Source organism: Acomys minous, assembly GCF_964271855.1.
Source record: "Acomys minous genome assembly, chromosome: 10".
Taxonomy (NCBI): domain Eukaryota; kingdom Metazoa; phylum Chordata; class Mammalia; order Rodentia; family Muridae; genus Acomys; species Acomys minous.
In genome coordinates this window covers 98,619,851-98,637,794 of record NC_140491.1, presented here as the reverse complement: position 1 = coordinate 98,637,794, position 17,944 = coordinate 98,619,851, and the positions used below count along the sequence as shown (strand labels likewise).

General features: G+C 35.5%; 1 long non-coding RNA gene across 1 annotated transcript; it reads right to left on the bottom strand.

The window, feature by feature from the left end:
• Positions 1-8,157: 8,157 nt before the first annotated feature.
• On the bottom strand, positions 8,158-17,587 carry LOC311607573. The gene is made up of 3 exons (XR_014782645.1): positions 17,400-17,587; positions 12,394-12,466; positions 8,158-9,830 (listed from the first exon to the last, which is right to left on the bottom strand). It is a non-coding gene; the product is annotated as an uncharacterized lncRNA (long non-coding RNA).
• Between the last annotated feature and the right edge of the window lie 357 nt (positions 17,588-17,944).

Genomic DNA, 17,944 nt, shown 5'->3' with positions numbered 1-17,944 from the left:
ATTCTGCCTGCCATATTCTGTATGCTATATATGTATATAAGATTATATGATGCACAGACTCATACTGATACAATTGCTTGCATATGTGGTTTTGCTTCCTGTCATCTTTCCACAGCTGAGTGCTCTCACTGAGTCACTAAAATAAATGCCTTGAGTTTAAAGGCAGGTGTAGTTCTCATTCTCAATTCCTGGGGGGGGGGCCACACAGAAATTTCTTTTCCTGTTTATTGCTGCTTCTTATGTCTGTTACCAATAACAGTACTTTTTGCATAGATGTTTGAAGAATAACAGGTCTATGGGGTTATATAGTCTAGAGTAATGGTATACAATAGGCGATCAAGAAGTGTTACTATCTTTTTAAGTTGTATTTAATATTTAATAATAATATTATTAATGCCATTATATTATCACCCATATTTCTACAGTCCAATTTATTTGCTAAAGCTGTAAATACAAAGAAAATTTAAATTCCACCTCATAATTGTATTTTAATGTAGAAAACTAAACACAATCTACTTTTGGAGATGGACCATATAAAATTCTTCCATAAGATGTTCAATAAATTGCCCATACTTTGGTTTTGTTTCTCTGCATAACTGTCAGACAAGGTTTGCTTTGACAGTTTTCCCTACCTGCTCTAGTTTTTAATTAGGATAATCAGCTTAATTCTTTCATTTCTGAGAGGAAATATAAAACCATTAATGGCCTCTTATATAGAAATTTGAGTTCTTCCTGTAATGTTCTTTGTGGCTTTGAATAGTTCATTTATTAAACATAAGACTCAGTTTCTCAATCCTGAAATAAAGTACCTAAATGAGATCTTGAATGTACCTTTCATCACTTGCATATAGAAGTCGTTTTCCTGAAGCCGTTATGTGAGTGAAAGCCATAGGGCAATCACCATTTGCCACAAAACTGTGTGACCATTATTTTAATTTTAGAGTCTAATGTGAAATAATCCAATCAGGTTTCCTGTAAAAGGAGTGCACGCCACTTGGAAGTGAAATACTGAACAACTCTAATTTAAAGATAGTTTTTATTTTCTTGTATTCCCCTCCTTTAAAAAACTTAGTCTTCTGGTACAATGTCCAAATAAAAGAACCAGTATATATTACTCAGGTATTGAGGCTTACAATGTAAGTTATTTCCTTTTTTTCCTTTTAATGTCAGTACAAATTTTTTTCCGTGTCAGCCCAGACTTTATTGTATATGGAACCATAGCATGGAGAATCATAGTCTGATGAGTCTTAATGCAGTATATTAATAGTTTTGCCAAAAGAAAGCCAGGTATTAAGATATGTGCCATTGTTAAATGTGTGGAGTATAGTGACATCTATAGGGCAAGGTGGGCAATATAACAAATGATATTCAGCCCAATCCAGAATACTATGGGTGTGGTAAGATTTCTGTGTCTGAAACCCACATTGAAATGAAACAGAAAGATAAACCCAACATTAATGCTTCAGTTGGTGTAGTCTTCTTGAAGAAATAAAGATGCTAGAATAGCTTTCAAAATATGAATAGCTCAAAATGAGTGAAGAAATTGGTTGTACAGACAGTAATTTCCATGGTAACAATATAATGGGAAAAATGGAAGAATAAGATAAAGTGGAGAAATAAAAAGAGCCTGTCCAAAAATAAGAATATACTTGGCAATCAAATAGTGCAGAAAGTTATTTAAATTATATCTATGTAAGATGCTATTTAATTTTCTGCCATAATAGTAATTAATTTTAATATAATTGTAGTTATGCTGTGTACTACGACATTAAAATTGCATCTACTAATCCATTTTAATTTTCAGCCATATTTGCTACTGATCATAACAAATAGAGAGAATTGTAAAATGCTGGCCAGCTGTATGATTCTAGACTCCAAGTCAGCTGCAACCTCTTGAACCATAGTTATTTTATCCATAAAGTGAGAAGGGATGACAAGGCAATTCCAAAGGCCAAACACAGCTCTAAATTTTTCCACCCATAACTTTAAAGTAGTGGTGGCTTTTCTGCATTAATGAGTCTGGGATTCACTGTTAACCTGATGTGCAACCTTGCACTTAACCTCTCTGTGCCATGGTTTTCTCCTTTGTAATTTCAAATGAGTAGAGCAGATGACCTCTAAATTGTCATCTCCATGTTATGGTTATTCTTAAACACTACTCTAGATTCACAAGCTAAATATGATCTCTAAGTAAAATAAGTACAAATTTACCTTTGAGAAGAATTGAGAAAATTGGGTGAAACCCCAAGCCTAGAAAAAGGGCTCCAATTATTTTAATGATGAATCAATGTCAAAAGACATTCATGTGAGCTTCAAGTAGATAGTAGGCACTTCCAGATGCTGCATTTACAGTGCCCAGAGCTATTATTTGGTTACTACCTGGGAGTGTGATGGCTAAGTTGTTTTGGTCTATTGTGTTTATCACAGGAACAGAGAAGCCAAACTTGGACAGAGGTTAATACCAGTAACAAGAAGTATTTCTGTCACAGACCTGACCATATGACTCTGTATGCCTTGTATGATTTGTTTGAGGAAGATGGAGGATTTGGACCTTGGTCTATAGAAGCCATAGAATGCTCAGAAATTAATGGTGTGAGAACTTGTAAGATGATGCTGTAGGAAACGCCGACGATGAAGGCCCGGTCTTTGACCTTTCAGAAGAAGCAAAGATATCCTTGCTCGTTGTGGAATATATTTTAATTAAGAATCTCTGAGAATGGGGCTGAGTGATTGCTTAGTAGTTACGGCCTCTGTCTCTCCTTCCAGAGGAGTCAGGTTTGATTCCTCGCACTCACATGGCAGCTCACAACTATCTGTAACTTTAGTCATGAGGATCTGATGATGCCCTCTTTTGTACTATTTGGGTAACACACACACACACACACACACACACATACACACACACACACACACACACACACACACACACACACGATAAACAGACACAGATGCAAATAAAACCTCCAACACATAAAATAATGTGCGACAAATTAAGAAGAAAGAAACCTTTTCCTTATGGGTATTAATGAATTTGAATTGAGCAACATGGATGCTTTGACAAGGGATCACATCCAAAGACCTTCTAGGTCTATGTGATCCATCTGGAATACAGACAGAACAAACACCTTTAATTCCTATGGTTTGAATACACAACTTTAATCTTCCTGGCTGGAATACACACACACACACACCTTTTGTACACATCTATAATTCCAAACAATAACATCTAATTAAGAGGCAAATAAAGTGATAAATCAAAGAAATATTTCACAGAATGAGTCACAGATAGAATACACATCACTCTCATGAGTACAGACAGGAAAGATAGGATACTTTAGAACAGTGCAAGCAGAGAGCGTAGACTTGATTTTGATGCAGTTCAGTTGAATGCACTGAGTTTAGTTTAGTATGTACAGTTCTGTTCATATCATGCAGTCTGGGCAGTTCAGCCCAGGAGATTCAGAGACAGTTTTTCCAAGCAGAGCAATTCAGTCAGAACCCAAAAGAAGCCAATTTGAATCAGTTAGCTTGGATAGAAGTTTTGATCCAGAACAGCTGAGTTGAAACATCCAGCCAGAGTTTAAAAAGAGTTCATTCAACAGTCTCAGAAGCTGAAGACACTCTAGGACTAGGTTAGCAGACTGTGCCTGGAAAATGAAGCCTTCAAGGTTTTGGTTTATAGAATATTACATTGTATGGAGGATAGAAGTTTCTAGGCCTAAGTTTAGGGAAAGCCAGAACACATAAAGAAATGCTTGGGCTCAGCCCAAGTCATATCTTTGTACAGCTTGGATATAGCACTCATGTCATCTCCTCCTCTGAGGAAATAAGAGCAACATTTGCAATGAACAGTATTAATACGTTCTAGCCATTTTGGACTGAAAGCAAGGCTTTCTTTAATAAGAGACTAGCATTATAGGTAAAATAGTGTTAGAAGTTTCTCTCAGGGTCAGCACAAAGAATCTCTTGTCCATGGGAGGCTTTTTTCACATCATTCTGGAAACTGAGCTCATTTATGTTTAAGATTAACCAACATAGTACTGGTTTTGAAGGCATGAAGAAGTCTATAGAGCAATTGAACCCTGGCATTGTGAGAGGCCATTGGTGAAGGTGCTGCCTCAGTTGCTGTGGATAACCCAGGATATTGGAGATAGATGACCATCGGGGCCAGTAGTAGATGTTAAGTGTAGATGACCTAACTGTGTTCCAAATGTGGCACTGCCCAAGGCCTTTGAATACTAGATTATAAATGTATCTGAGAATTTAGATATTGAGCTTTTTACCGTTTCTTTTTTTTTATTCAATCTGATTTTTAACAGTGCTCTGGTTCTTCCCATTTTCAATAAGACATTTTTAGACTCGTTCTTAGTTTTACAGAATTTTAAAGATAGCTTAGACTTCCAAAGTTTTGAAATATTTAAAGACAGACAACAGCCTTCTAAAAAGTAGAACTGTGTTTTATAATGTGATATTGATATTAGCATGGGATTTGGGGAACAAAGGGAGAAAGGCAATGGTTTCACACTGGTGCATTTGTGTGTCAAACAAACAACTTGCAAACTTGTGATGGCTCCTCATGATGGTTCCCTTGGTATCCTTGGAATAGACCGAAACACAACTGAGGAATCATTACAGTCAAATTGGCCTGTGAATTTATCTGTTGGGTATTCTCTCAGGTGCTAACTGATGTACCTAAGTAATGCCCTAATCTCCTGCAGGCAGCAATGCCCACCCTAAGCAGGTAGGACTGAGCTGTATAAGGAAGCTAGCTGTGCAAATTGAAGGGAGCAAACCCACAGGCAGTTCGCCTCTGTAGCTTCTGCTCCCAGGTCCTTCCTTGAGCCTTGGTGTTTCTCAACAACAGGGCACAAATTGTAAGGTGAAAATAACCCTTTTCAACCCCTTAGCAGTCTTTGGTCATGGCAATAACCATGGTAAAAGAGAAACGCAACTAGAGCAGGTAGTCACTCTAACTTATAAGTGTTTATCGCCTGCCAGACTGCTGATTAAGCCTTGTGTTTAGAACAACAAGAAGCAGAAGGAATAAGTTAAACATTTTACTTTACTCTTTTTGTCTCCAAAATGTTTCAGATTGGTCTAGGATTATAAATTGACAAGAGGATCAGGAGGGAAAATCCATATTATTTGTATTTAAATTTTAGTACATATATCCTAGATAAATCTGTCTGGTAAGGAAACAAATACTTCCTCCTTTATTTTTGTTTCAGATTATCCTTTTAAATTTAATGTGTGTGTGTGTGTGTGTGTGTGTGTGTGTGTGTGTGTGTGTGTGTGTGTGTGTGTGCATATATGTTGTCAGTGTATATATCTGCATGCATGTGGTGTGCAGATACCTGCAGAGATGAGGAGAGTAGATCCCATGGAACCAGACTTGCATGCAATTGTGAGTAGTCCCAAGTGGGTGCTGGGAACCTAACCTGTACCCTCTGCAACAGCAAAACTTGAGTGTCTCCCGTTCCCAAACACTATTTCTTATTATTAGCAAAAGATAAGCATTTTAAAAAACATTTTGACCCGAGGCAAAAATCTAAAAATCTTTTCAGTAAAGAACATTTTTTATTGGGTACATAGTATGTGACAAAATAAAGTAAAGCTTCATACCGACTATCTTTCTTAATCTTTTTTAATTAAATAAGAGTTTTATACATGAAAAATAAAACATTACAAAATTCTAATTAATAAGAATTAAATTGAATTATGATATCATGAACACATTTGTTGCTTTGCTAATTTTATGGATTTTGTATGTATACACATATATAAGGTACATAAATACATTTACTCAAAAGCACACTTTAATTGTGTGTATGTGCATAGATATATATACACAATTTATATATAGTATATACACTTTACAAAGTTCAACTTGATTTACTATAAATAGTGAGGAATCTGGTTCACACATTCACTACTCTTTCATTTAAATGTTCAGTTGTATTATCCACATATACTAGTATCAGAATTATGAACTTTTGCATGCATGTGTGTATATAGGGCACATAAATATGCATACTCAGAAGTCCACTGAAATTGAGTCTTACGGGTATCATTAAAACTTTATTCCTTTTTAGCTTACATGCATTAGGGCCTGATACTACATAGCATGTTTGAACTTCTATATAAGAATTCCCTTGTTTGGATCAGTTGACTGATGTTTTCACAAGTTCTATCTTGCTATGTGCCTCAATACCCAAGTTCAACTATAAATAGTGAGAAATCTTGTTTCCCCAGTTCATTAATCCTTCATTTAAATGTTCAGAAGTGTTGTCCATATATAGTAATGTCAGAATTGTGAACTTGTGTCCCCATGTGACACAATATTACTACAATACAGTAATAACATGTAATTTCTTTTGCATTTAATCCTATGGACTCCACTCATATATATGTAAATCTTAATAATTAAAGATATATATTTATTACAAGTTAGCATATAAGCACAAACACTTTGTTGCATCAATTGAGAAGACCTAAATTATGTTATATCCAGTAACAAGTGCACTGAGATCCTAAATCTTGGCTTCTAAAACCATACTATAATAAAGGAAAGTAGTGCCTCTTGGGGAAATAGTTTCAATAAATAAACAAAACAGTGTATTTGGAGAAGACCTGATAGACAGAAGAGACAACTAAATCATGTGTATGTAGACTCAGACAAATAATGAAAACAGGCCTATAAGAAGAAAACTGAAGACATTTTATTGTAGCTATTGTTGAAAATTTATCTTAGTAAAGAGAAAATTAACTTAGAAGTGTAATTTACATAATTAAAATCACATGTGAACTGACAATTTACATTTGAAAGGTTGACTATGAATCTATTAAAACTGAATGAATAATATTCTAATGCTTTAGTAGATTAAAAAATGTTCCAAACAACCTGAAAAACAGAGCAATTTAATGGAGAAAATGTTCAGGTTCTGGTACATTTAAAATGACCCTGTATAAAAATGCAAATATGGGGTAATATAGAGAACATAGTCTCAATATCCAAAAGCAGTGGGTTATTAACACTCAACACATTCAAATTCTTAAAGTAACTGGAACATACAGGAAACTCCATAGAAAATACAGGTCAGAGTTAAAAATACTGTGTGGAAAGGAAGGGTGAGTAATTAAGAGATGTCTCAAGAGGTTTTCAGATTCAGTAGTAATCAGATAAAATAAGAATGCTATTTTCAGGTGCACAAAACTTTATAATATTTTATTTATTTGAGCCAAGATTTAGTCACTGGAACTTGGGACTGTGGTGTCCATCTGATATGGACTTTCTCATGTCCTCACTTCCTCACAAGCTCACCAAACCTTAATAAATACTGTGTCCCCAGTTTTAATGGCGGCCTTTAGGGTGTTTTAATTTTTTTGGTAGAAGCACAAACATCTACAAGTTCACATAATAAGCATTACATTTGGGACTTGGCTGTCAAGAAAAGGATTCCAAAAAAGAGAGTTCCAGGATAACAATTTGTGAGCCCTAATGATAGTATGCAATAAAATATTTCTAACAAATGTTACACATCTTAATAGTGTGAGTTTTGGTTTGAAATGTACAATATAGCAAAAAAATCTAAACAACCCTTGGAGATGTTAGGGGAATAAGGGAAGAAACATATTTTCCAGTTTGTATACTTGTGAAAGAGACCCATTGAATACAGAAAAATAAAACACAATCTGCTTGCTGCCAAGCAACAGGAATTTTGAAGATGACTGGCAGGTCTAACTGTCCTGAGTGATGGACCAATTGCAGGAGATGTTGAACAGGAAAACATCCCTGGCAGGATTAAAAGCAAAAGCAACTGCTGGACAGAGTCAAGTGCTTCTAATGTTTAGACAGGAAAATTCCAATTTTCAACATCAGAAATATCAGAGTATCTGAAATCAAGTGTCACCTTTGCTGTTTTTTTGTACAGGCAATGTATGAAAGATGCCTACATCACATGCTCTAGTTTTACAGCATGCAAATCATTTTAGAGTTAGTACAACTCCCACAGAGTGGAAAGAAGATGGAACACAGATAGATGGACAGATGATAGATAGATAACGAAACATATCCTGCATTTTCAATTTTCTCTCTTACCTGGATATGTCAACAAACAACAAATTAGATGTTGTCTCCCTGTCTTTAGGGAAAAAAAAACAACTTTTTTTTCTTTTTGGTTTTTCAAAACAAGGTTTCTCTGTGTAGCCTTGGCTGTCCTAGACTTGCTTTGTAGACCAGGCTGGCCTCAAACTCACAGTGATCCGCCTGCTTCTGCCTCTCAAGTTCTGGGATTAAAGGCATGCACCACCACTGCCCTTTAAACTATTTTTAAGGGCACAATGTATTTAATTTATTATTATTATTTTATTTAATGTGTGTGATGTTTTGTCTGCATGTATGTCCATGCACATGTGTGCCCAATGTTCACAGAGGCCAGAGGAGGGCATCAGATCCCCTGAAACTGCTGATATTTTCTAGTGTAAAAAGTTATTGGGGTCTAGCTGATGCTTCAATCTTTGTTTTCACATTAAGTATCTTTCCTGTAAATATACTGATGTGGGAATTTGACTTATTATTTATTGGTCCTAATTTTAATATCCATTAATAAACAATTTTTATTACAATTCTCCTGTATGACTATATACACATTTAAACGAAGAGTTAGACTGCTGAACATTTTAGTATATACCATAAAGGATGCAAATTAGGTGAGGAATGGTTGGAACTTAATTTTGAGTACTCTGAAAATTATCACCTTCTCGTGCCTCAGACCAACCAACTGTGTCTTTGACACATAAACTTTGCCACTGCTGCTCTTTGAGCAATTAGAACTCAAACTCATACAGATATGTGTATGTGACACAAAGTCACATTAACAAATGAAAGGAGAAAATAACTAAATTGCAAACATATCCTTCACCAAACATGATATGAGAATTAGTTTCTGGCACCGGGGGAAACATCTTTCTTAAGGGTGTGCCATTTGGCCTTCCAATTACATCCTAATCACAGCTTCCCCTCCTTCCTCTCTTTCGAGGCCCTCCCTCTCATCTCCTCTGCCCATATCCTCCTCCCTTTCTCCTTAGAGAAGCAGCTACCAACCTACCCTAGCATACCAAGTTGTAGGAGGACCAGGTTCATCGTTATTGAGGCTGGACAAGGCGGCCCAGTTAGGGGAAAAAAGATCCAAAGTCAGGCAACAGAGTCAGAGATAGTCCTAGCTCCTGCTCTTAGGAGTCCCACATGAAGATCAAGCTGCACATCTGTTACATATATGTAAGGGGTCTAGTTTTGTGCCATGTATGCTCTCTAGCGGTTGAGTTTCTTTAAACCCCTTGGGGCCTAGGTTAATTGATTCCATAGGATTTCTTGCAGTGTCTTTGACCTCTCTGGCTCCTTCAATCCTTCCTCCTCTTCCACAAGATTCCCCATGCCCTGCTTAATGTTTGGCTATGGGTCTCTGCCTCAGTTTTCATCAGTTGTTGGGTCACATCTCTCAGATGACAGTCATGCTAAGCTCCTGCCTGCAAGTATAGCAGAATAACGGTAGTATCAGGGATGGGTTCTCTCCCACGGCGCGGGTCTCAAGTTAAGGCAGTGATTGGTTGGCCATTCCCTCACTTTTCTGCTCCATCTTCATCCCCGCATGTCTTGTAGGCAGGATAAAATTTGGGTTGAAGGATTTGGGGGCTGGATTGGTGTTCCCATTCCCTCCATTTGAGGTCTTGCCTGTTTACAGGAGGTGGCTAGTTCAGCTTTCACATCCCTTATTGCTTGGAGTCATCATAGATTCCTGGGAGTTTCCATTCTCCTAGGTTTTTAGGTCATCCTACATAAGGGGTGGAGGGAGGAAGGGAACAAAGTGAGAAAGAAAGTGGGGAGGGGAACAGGAGGAAACTCCAAGTCAATAAACTGAATACATAATCTTCTCTTTTGTTAGAAGTGTAGCACGTGATTTTATCAGTTAACTGTAAAGCCTGAACTGCTCACTTCCTGTACTCATTACTTTAACTAACTTGTTGGCTTTTACTTTCAGGTAATCGAATAAACACTGGCTTCACAAAAATGGGCTTGGAAAGTACATCTTGGAGGGCAATGCTGAGAAGCTCCTTGCTTGTTGCCTAAGAAGTTCGAGGTGCTCTCAAGGAAGTTTGTTGTTGTTGTTGTTTTGTTTTTGCTCAAATTAATTATCCCTCTATTTCTGTTCGAAAGAGTGCTATTTTGTTTTGTGCTGTTTTTACATATTTACAGATACAGAAAGTGCAATGACCAGACTCTCTGTCAAATGAAAGTGAAAAAAAAAAAATTCAAGGTAAATCATGTTATTGTAAAAAGTACTGGAAATGAATAACCAGCAACCAATCAGAATTTAAAACAGTCCCTTGAAAATACCCCCACACATGAACTGACACGTAATTAAAAGTCCTTCCCATGAATTGAGCCATATGAACTCTTTTTGTTTAAATATAGGGTAATGATAACTTTGTCTTTGAAACATTTTTGCAAAATCTTTGTAAATACAAAATTTATCAGACAAAATATTGTACATTGTAAAAGTACAAAAAGGTTAGAAGTTGAATTGTAGAATGATTATTGAGAGCGAAACACAGTTTCTTTAAATATTTCCTCTGCCTTTCTTTCCCTTTGATTCTGGTGTTCCCAGTGTGGAAATGCCTCACCTTTAACGCTCACTCATATTTCTCTAATTTCCCATTTTATTTTATTACCTTCTTTTTGGAAGTTTAGGTTGGCATACCTCAAGCCCAGAGACTGTTCTGTTGTTCTCAGTGTCCTAATGAGCTCCTCTAAGACACTCCCTGTTCCTGTTGTGGCGAGTTAAATGGAGCATTTGCTTTGGCATACATCTTTATAATTTCTACATCTCTCGTCAGATTACTCACCCATTCCTGTATGCTGTTATGGGACTTCCCTGAGGAAATGTGAACAACCATCCCACTCTCCCCAGATAGGGGAGTATGAACAGACCAGGGAGAAAACTTCACTCAATTTCAGCTTAATTACCAGTGAGTTTGTAAAAGTTAGTTACCAGAGCATGGAAGCCCCTTAGGTATCTGCATCACAAAAAGGTACTCTAAATGAATGGTGACTCATAAGGCTGCATTCCTGGGCAACGCCACGACTTCCAGGCAGCCATGCTGGTTACAGTCATCTCAAGCCAGTCTTATTATCACATTGACCACATGGGAACAGACCTTGTGTTTCTTACAAGTTTCAGAAACTTCCTGCGACTTGTGAGTTTTGTTCACTTGCTGAGCCTTAACAGTCTCATTTACTTTCTGACTTTGAAAATCTTCTCTCTATAACAAACATTTCAATCCAGAAGAGACAGCCCTACCATACCCACTATCTACTTATCTTACTATATCCTTGAGTATATTAGTCACGATTCACCATCTCGCAATCCCATGATACTTTTTGCATTTGGACCTGATGATGATTTACCCTCCTCAGCTGGTGTTCTGGTTTTAAGGGCACTGATCAGAGTTTAGTAAAAAGAGAGAAATGGTGTACCAGGTAAAATGCCATGTGCTAAGCATTCCTGCAGGGCTATGATGGTAAGGGGTGTCTGCAGCTATATGATTATGTGTCCTTGTTTTACTGCACATGTGTTACATGGTGGTTGAACTTCACATATACTTTGTGAATTACAAGTGGATACAGGAAGTAAAACTGGTGATTTCCCTACTTTTGATTCTGTCATACTCTTATAAAAACTCAATCATTTCTGTTTTGGTAAAATCAGTCATGTGCCACAAAACAACATTTCAGTGACCAACTGAATATTGTTGATGGTTTGATGAGGAGGTTAAAAAAATTAAATTCATCACCTAGTGATACTCTTCTAGAAAACCAGAAATTACATACTATGCTAGAACTTGGAAGTTCTAAATCTAAAATAATTTGTTCCTTCATTATATGCAACTAATTTTTATTTACTATAAAATTCTACTAGCTTCTAAAATTTGTTGAGTGGCTTGGTATCTTTTGTTTTCTCATACATTAAGTAAGTTATCTGTCGAGGGCCATCTGCAAAATAGTGTAGGGATTCTTCCAAACACTAATCTTCTGAATATCACTCAATTAAATTATTTCAGTGTTTTAGTTCTCTGAATTCAGCTTTCCTAAGGTATTTCTTGCACCTAATACACAAAAATTCAGACACAACCAAAATACTAAAAAAAATATGATTTCACATTCTACGTTTCACTATTTTTTCTTTTTTCCATCAAAATATTTATTTATTTATTCACTTTACAGTCTGATCATAGCCCCTTCCCTTCTCCCCCCTTGGTCCCATCCTCCCTCTTCTTCCCACTATTCCCCATCACCTCTTCCTCAAAAAAGGAGAGCCCCTCCTCTTACCAACTCACCCAAGAACGTCAAGCCCCATTATGACCGAGCACATCTTCTTCTGGGGCCTGGTGATGCAGACCTACCAGGGGGCTGTGATCAAAAACCAAAGAACAGAGTCTATGTCAGGGACAGCCCCTGCTCCCTTTACTACATGGTCCTTGGTTCATGCTTTAGTCTCTGAAATCCCCTCTGGGCCCTCGTTAGTTGGTCTCCTCGTGGCCCTCCTGTAGACTCCAAGTTCTCCTATTACTCCTCCCACTTTCCCACAAGACTCCCCAAACATCACCTAATGTCTGGCTGTGAGTCTGTTTCCATCTGCTGCTCGGTGGAACTGCTCAAAGGACAGCTATGCTAGGCTCCCGTCCGCAAGCATACCAGAGGATTGGTAATGGTGTCAGGGGTTGCTTCTCTCCAATGAGGTGGTTCTCAGGTTGAGCCAGGCATTGGTTGGACATCCCCTCAATCTCTGCTCTATCTTTATCCCTGCTCATCTTGTAAGCAGGGTGAATTTTGGGTAGAAGTTTTTGTATCACCTTTTAAAGTGTTCTTTCCCATCATCCAGTTGAATAACTGGTTATTTTACATTTTCTCTGACATATTAATTGGCAATCAGTAGCTCTGCCATGCGGTGATGCCTTTCTGGAAGCCTTCCTAGGCCTGAGATCAGATTTGCACGTTCCCTGAGCAAGTAGAGTCTGCTTTGTTTGCTCTCACAGTTCTTGTCATTCAGTGTTATCACAGAAGACCCATCAATATGTTCCTAATCTACAATAAGTTTAAAGCCAAACATAATTTCATTTCTTGACACCATAAGGATTAAAGTGTCATAAGTTCTTAACAATATATTTTTAGACAATATATTACTAATTGAGACGTGTTTCATTCCTAGTGCTTGGCTTTATTCCCACATCTTTCCTGGATACTATCATTTGTGGACTTGTTCACTGTGCGCTTTACTGTGGCGAACTACTGCCACCTGCTGGCAATGATATGATTTTTCAGTCAGTAGCTTCCGTGTCTGTGAGTGAAGTAACTAACATACTGTGTGGAAATTAAGTGGCAATTCCTAGATGACACCTTTATTTTCAATCTTGTGATTCAGAGATTTTGAAGATAATTGCTTTGGTTAACAGATATTTATTATTGTTACATTATTAAGAGACAACTTTTAAAAACCATTATGGGATATTCTTCTTTATTGCTCCTACTTCTCAAACTCTGGTTTTTACTTTTATTTATACAGTGCGTCTTTTTGGACCACTTCATTTTCAGACTTCTACATCCTAATATAAAAGTGTGTTTATGTCGTTATCTCTGGGCCCCTGTGTCTGCGTTGTGTTCCACATATGCCCTTAAAGTTGGGGACACCTATCTTATCTTAAAACCAATATTATGTAAGGCTCCTTGGCATTTAAAAGGCATACCACCATGGGTAACTGTTCCCAGTACAGTGTTCTGTTCCTTAAGACTCACACTCATAACCTCTGCTTTTATCTTAGTGGGGAGGGTAATGGCCAGGGGAACGTTGATAGAAACCCCCAAATGGATTATTAGAAAAACTAACTTCGGAGGCAACTAAATAGGGGAGAATATTCTAAGTTCTCTATTGAAAGGTTAAATAACCTGCATACACTAATTCTAGTCAAGTGCATTTACAGGCTTAATGTAAAACTAATACAATTGCCATGTTCCTGCCGCCTTCCATCTTTATGTCTGTGAGAACAGAATAGCTGATTTGAAAATACAAAAGGGAGAATAGTAAATCAAAAATTGAAAAGATATCAGAATGTGACAATGACAAATTTGAAAACAAATTGTACAAAATTAACACAATTTCCAGAAAGAGTCCTACACATACATGAAAACATGATTTATGGTAAATATGCCAATATATATGAGTAGTAACACAAATTATTCAGGATATAATATATTCTATAAAATAAGAATAACAGGAGGGAATTATTTTTAGACACATCCCTTAGGACATTCAAGATTATAGGGGTCTATTTGAATCCAAGATTTATAATATTTTACAATGTAAAAATCACCTTTAGATTTCAAAGAAGCATATCTTAATGAATTTGTAAGCTAAGCAAATTAGAAAAAATATAATAAGTACAAGTTTTAAATAAGTAAAGTATATGAAATAAATACTAATGTTAAACTAAACTTTCTGGTAGTTGAATAATTAAAATATTAATAAGAAAAAAGGTCTTTGTATGTTTTATCACAATTTTAATAATAAGAATATAAATAAAATTCAGTGATGGATAAAGTTACAGTTGTCAAAATTTTAAATTTATGTATATTGAATCATCCCTGCATTTCAAGAGTAAAGCCAACTTGGGCATGTTAGATAATAAAAAACGAAAAGATAAAGAAAAACAAAATAGTATCATTTTCCAAAGTCATTAATTCTATAATAATGATTTCCAGTGAGACTGAATTAGACAGAATACTGGACAAAAGTTCAAAACAATAATCATAATTATGTTCAAAGAAATAAAGGAGAACAAAATATAAACTCCCAAATGAATTCCAAAAGAACATAAATAACAAATACCATCCCATGTAAAGTTACAGATTAACTCCTATAAAGCGACAGATGAAGATTTCAGTATCTCCTTCTCACCAAAATACGCAAGTTGAATGGTAGCAGAAGCAACTGAATCTAAGAGGCACAACTATACTTTCAAACACTGGACAACAAAGACATCCATAGAAATTGTTTCTGAAGCACATAATTGGACATGGATCAATCCTTACTAAATATATGATAATTGAAATATTTTTCTATTCCACCTGATTATAATGCAGCAAAATAAGAGTTTAAGAGCAAGAGAAACCATAGAAACCCGCACATATTAAAAGAGTGTTATGAAATGATGCATGAGAGTTTTCAAAGAGGCCAAAGATAAAATATTCCCAGAAAAAAGTGAAAACAGACAACATACAAAAACCTGTCTTGTAAAATGGAATCTGTCCTAAAAAATAACATTATAGTTACAAGCGCTTGAATGAAGTTTTCAACTAGGAAATTTAATGATGCACTCTTCCCTGAAAAATTAAGGAAAAGCCAAATCCAAAAGCATTAAGTGAGCTAAAAGCAGGTCAGGAACCAATGAAATGGAAATATTCAGAAAGGACATTGAAAAATGGTTCTTCAAAAACAAGAAAGATAAACAGACCAACCAAAAGTAAGATTAATTAAATATCTAATTAATCAAGTTAATTAAACCAATGATTAAAAGCAAGTCAATGCAAGAGACCAAGGAAATTCAATAAATTATTTAAGCATTGAAACTTACATTTCAGTAAGTTGGACAATCTAAAATTAAATTTTGGTTACATCTGACCTACAAAATTAATCCAAGAAGAAATAAATAATTCAAAAAATTCTATAAGAAATTAAATTTAAACTAACAGAGAAGCACATAAAAACATTCCCTGATAGATTCAATTCTGAATTCTACCAATCTTTAAGAGATAGTACCATTGTCTTCAAAATATTCTATACACTACATCAAACTGGTTTAATAAAGATACTAAATCAGTATAAAGGCATAGCAAATTTAAAAAAAAAATAGAATGATTTCCTTAACAAATCCAAAGACAAAAAAATTATCTATAAAAAAATTCACAAACACAACATAAAAACCATTCACTCCAGTTAAGTTGGTTTCAGTCCAGATATTAAGGTTTGGTATAACGTAAAATAACCAGTAAATATTTCATTTAAATGGACTAAGAGACAGAAATAAGATTATCATTTCACCAAATACAAAAAGAATTTGACCAAATCAAACATTCTTTCAAGAAAAAAACCTTTAAAAAGACTTCATTTCTAAACATATTAAAGGACACATGTGGTGCAGCCATGGCCAACATTATACTAACGTATAAACTCAAAGAATTTCTGCTAAATTAGGAACAAAAAAGGAGTGCTCATTTTCTCCATTCTTGCTCAAAATAATGCTTGAATTTTTTAGGAAAAGACAAAAACAGATTGCAGCAAAAAAGGGAAAATTCAAAGGATTCCTATTTGTATATTAAGTGATTCTATACATGAAAGAAGTGAAAGACTGCACAAGAAGACTTGTAGATCATACATGGTTTCAAAAAATTGGAAAGACACATCATTGGTATACTCAAATAGTGACATTCACATATACCAAATGAACAAAGAGGCTAAGAAATAAATCAGGGAAAGCATCCATTCATTACTGTCTCAAAACTACATTTGGATAAACCTAACCAAGAAAGTGACAAAATCTATACAGAAAATCGTAATACAATAAAGAAAAAAAATTGAAGACATTAGAAGATAGAAAGACAATGATCATGGATTTTAAAAATTAATATGGTGAAAAGTTATTCTAACAAAAGTAATCTGTAGATTCCATTGTAATCTCAATCAAAATTCCAATCTCAATTTTTACAGAAATAGGGTAAGTAATATTTAAATTTGAAAGAAGAATATATCCCTGAAGCAATCTGAGCAAAAGGAACAATGCTGGTGGTAATCCCTTACCTAACCTCAAAATATACCATACCAGGTAGCTTAGTTTTACAATAAAGCTTAGTTGCTTAGGTGTTAAGATGTTTTTAGGTCTAGCTGGATGTTTTAAGTTGATAATGATGAGATATGATAGATATTGATTTACATTCAGAATTTTAGACTCACTAAGAATGCAGCGATGTTTTCTTCATGGCTGCCAAACACAAATAGACAAACCACTAAGAATGTAACATTTATATAATTCCTGATTGTGTCATGATTCTTCCTGCTGTAGGTAGTTTATTGCGTATATGTGTAATAATATAAATATATATGTAAACAATATTTAATAAAAAATTTAAAAATTAAAGAATTGTTAAAACATGTAGGAATCACAGTGCTATATAGACGTATTGATTCTAATTAAATGCTTTACATTTTTATTTAAAAAGTGTCATCTTTTTCTATATCCCCAAACGAAACAGTGACACATTTTTCTCAAATTAAAGCATGACTGTAGGTTACCTTTTGTTTGTTTGTCCGTTTGTTTTGTTTTCTTTCAGTTTTTCGAGACAGGGTTTCTCTGCGTAGGCTTGGCTGTCCTGGAACACATTCTGTAGACCAGGCTAGTCTCAAACTCACAGTGATCTGCCTGCCTCTGCCTCTGCAGTGCTGGGATTAAAGGCGTTCTTTACTTGATGCTTTGATCTCTACCAAGTCATCTGAGAACCCAAGCAGAGTAAAATTTTATGGGTTTAAACACTTCTACTCTTTAAAGAGCTCACATATTTCACACACATGAATCTTACTCATCATCTCACAAATCACTAATTTATTTAACATTTATCCAAATACAAATATATCCCATGTGTCATTTCATCCACTTCCTGTAGCACATCTCCTTCCTTAAAAATTAAGATTTGGAATTGCTGTCTGCAGAAGGAATCATGATTATGGAAAGACTGTGAAGTCATAAATGGATTCTCTAAAAAACACATGTATGACCTAGATTGAAAAAAAGTTCTCCGCATTAAAAAAAAAAAAGTTTGTTGCCACATTCCTTGCTTTGT